Below are 7,293 nucleotides of genomic sequence, written 5' to 3'. Positions count from 1 at the left end.
AACTTTTTTTGATGATTTTTCTTGGCTATATGTATAACCTAAATTTTGGTAATTACGATTACAATTGGGACTAAACGCAGCTGCTGGAGTTACTGTCCAAAATTGGAATTCGTTGTTCTGATACGAAGGAATGTAATCAATTTAACGCAAAGCATCTTCTTTAGTAATCTTGAATGAAAAGATCGAGCTGCTTGAGGGTAGTGTGCAGTTATTTCCGATCAAATGAGAAAATGTGATATATGGAATCCATTTCCGTCACAGTAAGATCAGCATTATTTCGAATTAAGTGTGCATTAAAATCAAGCAGATAATGGACGAACTGTACAGCGATGGACGAAGCCCACCATCGATTTCTTGTTACGGGTGAGTATCTGGACTGTTTGATCTTATCGCTTCAAAAATCCTTTCTGCATTCTTGAAAGCGACATTCAAAGAGTTTGGTTGCGAATGATGTTGGACAGATACAGCGTTATGTATTTCTTTTTATACATTCAAAAATTTACAAATATTACACCTACGGTATAACAAATTTGACGAAATATGCATTCAATGAACCGACCAAATATTTCTGCAGACGTTCTAGAAACATTCCTTATATTAAATAGGGTTTACGTTAAGCATGATATCATGATAAAAACCATCCCAAATTTTGTAACATACACTCATCGATTTTTTAAGAAATTACCGCGCGTCACTATCGCTACAATCTGCATTCACTACTCACTCCAAATGTTTGCCGGTAAAATTATTTCCTATAGAATTTCTTTCGCAGAACCTAAGCCTTTTGAATAAATTAAAAATATTTTTTCCTGGAATTCCCGAATCCCGGGAATGGAAAAACAAAATTTTCCGGGAATCGAGAATTGGAAATCCCGGAAAATCCAAAAATTCTGGGATTTCCGGGAAATAATTTCTCGGGATGGAAGCTCTAGTAGGATTAGGATAATAATTTGAAAGTATTTGAAAAAGCACGTTTTATGTTCCACGTGCGAGTAAAGTGGGGACATTATAGACGACATGGGGGCAGAATTCAAAATCTGATCTAGTGTCGTAGATGCCAAGGCTTTGAGCACGGCACAAAAAATTGTCATTTGGATTCCAAATGTATGATCTGTGGTGATAAATCGCACACGAAAGATACTTGTTCGGTGAAAAAACCACGAAAACTTTCAAATGCGCTAATTGTAGCGAAAACCATAAATCGAATTTCTGGGGTTGTCCTGTTCGAGAAAAAATTATAAATTCTCGTTCTAGACAACAAAAACAACAAATAAAAAATGTAGCTACTTCTTTAGGTACACTACAAGAAAACATGTCCAAACGTGTTAATCCAATCATATAGATTAACAACTTCTTCTACCTCCGTCACACCATCCTACAATGGTGTGGCCTCTTATGCTTCCGTGGCAGGTAACAAGGCCAAAATTACGGCTACCGTTACCACGCTTACAAACTCGTTTGCACCCAACGCTTCCTTTAGTCCAATGGATCTAGGTAGCGTAACGGAAGAAAAATTAAAATACTTGCAAGACTCTATGTTACCTATGATGATTGCTATTTTTCACAATGGAGAAGACGTTTACGTCCAAACCCAGTACACGTGCTATTGGTAGGTATCCAAGCTACCACACGGGGTGTACTGGGGGCGAGTCGGGCTCGAATGGTGACCAGCCATTAATACCGACTAAACTCCATTGGGCTCCGCCATCGTTCCCCCCAGGAACTACCTCTCGGTATTACTTCTGGGAGGATGGCAGTACTTGATGTAGTCATTCACTCTCACTCACGCGTTCATACGTCCTGTATGAGGCTTACTTGGGTGCTCTCTCTATCGCACCTTGATTCACTCTCAAAAACTCCACATGAGGCTGACTTTTGTGCTAACCTTTTTCGTTCCTTGCGAGGCTGGCTTGTGTGCTCACCTTACTCATTCCTTGCTAGGCTTACTTTTGTGCTCGCCCCACCCTTACCATGTCAGGCTGACTTGGGTGCTCACCCTATCACCTGATTCACTCTCGATCGTGCCACTCTATTATACCTCTGTCACTCCCTCTGGCATCCCATGTGAGAAATTTTTCTTAGGCCCCACTTCTGACATACCATGCGAGGCTGACTTGTGTGCTCACCTTTTTCATTTCTTGCTAGGCTTACTTTTGTGCTAGCCTCTACCATACCGTGTGAGGATGACCTTTGTGCTCATTCTTAACATACCGTGCGAGACTGACTTGGATGGTCACCCTTTCGCTCCTTTGCCACGCCACGAGGCATCGATAGCTAAGTCCCAACATACTACACTACGACACTCCCATCTTGGCATGAGGCAGTCCACTTATACGCCTATACACTCGCTCTTCTGCCTTGCTTCGGGGTGGCTGGGTTTACCCTTTACGCGGTTGCCAGTCGCTGCGCCAAACCTGCCTCAGCATGAACAGACCATTCACTCCCTTTTTTGCGCTTGGCCTTTTTCGCTCCAACTAACCAATCACTAGCTAGACGTGCCCGTCGTCTGTTGCTCGGTTCGTCAGATTACCTGTAGCCTACAGGCAATCTGGGTGGTAGCAGCCGAGACTGCGTTACACTTCTCCACCGATTGACACATCCGCTGAATAAGGGTATCAGGGGTTGTGTCCCAGCCACAGACGTCAAGCATTGCTCTTCTTTCGATGCCGAACCGAGGACATACGAACAGTATGTGTTCGGCAGTTTCGTCCACACCTGGGCAGTCCGGGCAGACTGGGACCTCCGCGTGCCCGAAGATGTGGAGGTACTGTCGGAAACAGCCATGGCCTGACAGGAATTGTGTCAGATGGAAGTGAACTTCCCCATGGGGTCTTCCTACCCAGCTCGATATGTTAGGTATCAGCCGTTGGATCCACCTATCTTTCGAGGAATTATCCCACTCACGCTGCCATCTGGCGACCGAGGTCACCCTGGTGCGCTCGCGGGCTCCTCTATTTCCACGTATCTTGAAGCACTCTTCCCGAACGACCAGCCCGACTGGCATCATTCCCGCTATCACGCAGGATGCATCGTGTGATTCCGTGCGGTAGGAAGATATCACTCTGAGGCACATCACGCGGTAGGTGCTCTCCAGTTTCTGTAGGTAACTGGTTACCCTCAGTGCTCTTGACCATGACGGGCCGCCGTACCTGAGGATAGATACGGCAACGCCTGCCAGTAACCTACGTATACTGGCGCACACCTTTGAGCTGTTGGACATCATCCTCGATAGAGCCGCAACAGTAGTCGACGCTCTCTTGCATGTATAGTCGACATGGCTGTCGAAGGTCAGCTTGTCGTCTATAATGACTCCGAGGGACTTCCGACTCCGCTGTGAAGTGATCGTGACTTCTCCCACATGGAAAACTGCATGTTGTGCCGACTTGCGGTTGTTGACGATAACTAGCTCCGTCTTATGATGAGCGAGCTCCAGGCCTCTCGCGCGTGTTGATCGCGTGTTCTGCGGTTAGTTCTACCTCAGGTATTGACTCTCCGTAGACCTCCAAGGTTACGTCGTCAGCAAAGCCAACGATCTTTACCCCAGGAGGGAACTTCAGTCTCAGAACCCCATCATATATGAGGAATGGCGCTCTGCTTCTGACGGATTTATGTTCGCTGATCCCGAACTGTCATCTTTTCATGCTGGTATCACCAGTTTGCTTGACTGCTACAGTATAAATCTGCTGCGCCAAACGAATAATGTGGTGAACGAGAACAACAGAATCCTTAATCTCTGTTTTTCGAGCAAATCTGACTACGCGCCAAAAGTTACCGCAGCACCGTTCACCCTGGTAAAGACTGTTAGACACCACCCTCCCCTGCATATATTGCTTGAAGCGATTCGAGTGAAGCATGACTACAATGCTTCTGACACCGTCAGCTATAATTTTAGAAAAGCCAACTATAATAGCATTATTGACTTCCTGTCGAATATCCACTGGACTAAAATTCTCGACAATGATGATGTCAACGTTGCAGTGCAGACCTTCTCCAATGTTATGAGCTATGCTATCGATCGCTATGTACCCAAAAGAAGTGGCCTTCAATCTAAGCACCCAGCGTGGCACACTGCCGAGCTGAGACGGTTAAAAGCGACTAAAAGAGCCGCTCTGAAGAAGTACTCCAAGTTTGGGGGCTACGTGCTGCGACAACACTACGTTCATGTTAACCAAGTCTATAAAAAGACATCGAAGCGTTGCCATGCCGATTACTTGCGAAACGTGCAATATAAGTTGAAGTCCGAACCTAAAACATTCTGGAAGCATATAAACGAGCAAAGAAAGGAATCCGGGTTGCCTTCAACGATGAGCTATGGAGGACGTTTGAGCTTTAGTTTACAGGAGATCTGCCAACTATTCTCCGAAAAGTTCGCGAGTGTTTTCTCCAACGAGAAGCTGACACCGACCCAGGCTTCACGCGCGGCTCTCAATGTACCTCAATCATACCAGTCTTTGAACTCTATCAATATCGACAATAATATGGTACAACTGGCGGTTAGGAAAATGAAGGCTTCAATCTCGGCAGGCCCAGATGGTATACCAACTATTATTCTAAAAAAATGCTCTGCCGGTCTAATTTAACCTCTTTGTCATCTGTTTCAATTGTCGCTAACAACCGGAGTATTTCCCGAACTCTGGAAATCCTCCTTCATGTTTCCAGTTCACAAAAAAGATGATAAAAAGGTAGTGGCGCTATTGCAGTGGCAAAATTGGATAGACTCGGCTTTGGTACTAATATTCTCCGTTGGATGCAATCGTATCTCAGTGATCGTCGTCTAGCAGTCAAGATAGGTGATTGTGTATCCGAAGAGTTCTTTGCTTCATCTGGTATTCCGCAAAGCAGCCATCTCGGTCCATTGATTTTTCTTCTGTATTTCAACGACTTTAACTTTTGTTTAGAAGGACCACGGTTGTCTTTCGCCGACGACCTCAAGTTATACCATAGAATCTGAAATACTGATGATGCAGCTTTCCTTCAACGCCAACTGGAAACCTTTGCGGAATGGTGCGAGATCAACCGAATGACCCTAAACCCCAAGAAATGTACGGTCATTACGTTCTCGAGGAAAAAAACGCCAATTCGATTCGATTACTGTCTAGCTGAATCTACAATTGACAGATCGAATTGTGTCAAAGATCTCGGAGTTTTTCTCGATGAACAACTGACGTTTAAACAGCATATCAGCTATATTGTCGCAAAGGCATCACGCTGTTTGGGGTTCATAATGAGAATATCTAAGCACTTTTCAGATATTTACTGCTTGAAATCTCTCTACTGCTCACTCGTTCGATCAACTCTGGAATATTGTTCAGTTGTGTGGAACCCTCATTATCTCAACGGTGTCCATCGAATTGAGGCAGTACAGCGCAGATTTGTTCGGTTTGCCCTTCGTCGATTGCCTTGGAGCAACCCTCACCTGCTGCCAAGTTATGAAAGCCGGGGTTTGCTTATTGGACTCGATACATTGCAAGTGCGACGGGATCTATTCCGTGCTATGACGATTTCGGATATTTTGCAAGATCGAATTGACTGCCCCGAGCTTCTCAGTGCGATAAACATGAACGTTCGCCCTCGCACCCTTCGCAATAATTTATTCCTCCGATTACCTCTTCGCCGGACTAACTATGGAGTAAACGGTGCCATCATTGGTTTGCAGCGGACCTTCAACAGAGTTTCATCCGAGTTCGATCTTCACATTCCACGTAGCAGATTACAATTTGACTTTTTAAATAGATTAAGAAATTATCATTAGGACCACACTGTGTCTGTTGATATTAATTAATTATAAATAAAGGTTCCATAGCACCGGGCCTATAATCGAGACCTGCGGGACTCCGGCGGTAATCGGAACCCTTTTCTGACCGGCATCGGTCTCGTATAGCAGTACGCGGTTTTGGAAGTAACTTTCCAGGATCCGATACAGACCCACCGGTAGGCTAAGCCGGTGTAACGAGAACGCGATGGCATCCCAGCTTACGCTATTGAATGCGTTCTTCACTCAAGTGTCACTAACGCACAGTATCGAATGCCTTGCCTTTTTCGTTGGATCGTTATCTCGGCAGTCTTTATCACTGAGTTGAGAGCGTCCACTGTGGACTTACCCTTCCGAAAGCCAAACTGGTTGCTTGACAGGCCGTCCGTTCCTTCTGCGTACGGGGTTAGCCTGTTGAGGATGATCCTCTCAAGCAATTTGCCAGTCGTGTCGATCAAACAGATTGGTCTGCACGCCGATGGGTCGCCTGGCGGCTTCCCGGGCTTCGGCAACAGCACCAATTTCTGCCTTTTTCATCTATCGGGGAAACGGCACTCGTCAAGACATCTCTGCATAGCTAGCCTGAACATGTTCGGGTTCGCTATGATCGCTGCCTTGAGAGCGCTGTTTGGAACTCCATCCGGCCCTGGAGCTTTGTTCATTGCTAGGGAATTAGTCACTGCGAGTAGTTCTTCATTCGTCATCGGAGCCACCATTTCGACCGTGCCCGCACTGTCTCGTAGTGCAGGTGGCCAGGGGCTTGTGGCTCGAGACGGGAAGAGTACTTCGATAATCGTTGCCAACCGGTCCGGAGACTGTTCTGGGGGTGAGGAGCCCCCTTTGGTCTTGGCCATCACAATCCGGTAGGCGTCACCCCACGGATTCGCGTTGGCACTCTCACACAGGTTGTCGAAACACGCTCTCTTGCTGCTTTTAATAGCCTTGTTAAGGGCCAATTTCGCAGCTCGAAACACTTCACGGCGGCTCTCTCTTGCATCCTCGGTGCGAGCTTTTTGCATCCTACGTCTAGCTCTGAGGCAGGCTGACCGTAGAGCTGCAATCTCGGCACTCCAGCAGTATACCGGGCATCTGCCGTTTCTTGGCAGTGTTTTTCTCGGCATAGTGGCGTCGCACGCGCGTGATAGAACAGCTTCCAGCGCATCCTCGCTTAGACTGTCGGTGTTGGCCTCCAGTCCCAGGGCCGCGGTGAAAGCTTCGCTGTCGAAGTGATTGGACTTCCACCCGCGTGCCTGGCAGGGATCTTCCGCCCTCGGATGCTGCACACCATAGTTGATCCCAAAGCGGATTGCTAAATGATCGCTATGGGTGTAGCCTTCGTCTACCCTCCATTCCATGCCTAGAGCCAAACTCGGGCTGGCAAATGTTACGTCAATCCACGCCTCCACTCCGTTTCTACGGAATGTACTAGCGGAGCCATTATTAGCTAGCACAGTATCGAGTTTCGCAAGCGCCTCCATTAGCGCTTGACCCCTGCTATTTGTACAGGGGCTGCCCCACCCCACTGCCCAAGCGTTAAAGTC

The sequence above is a fragment of the Topomyia yanbarensis genome, chromosome 2, assembly GCF_030247195.1.
Source record: "Topomyia yanbarensis strain Yona2022 chromosome 2, ASM3024719v1, whole genome shotgun sequence".
In the NCBI taxonomy this organism is placed as follows: Eukaryota; Metazoa; Arthropoda; class Insecta; order Diptera; family Culicidae; genus Topomyia; species Topomyia yanbarensis.
This window is presented reverse-complemented; position numbering follows the sequence as displayed.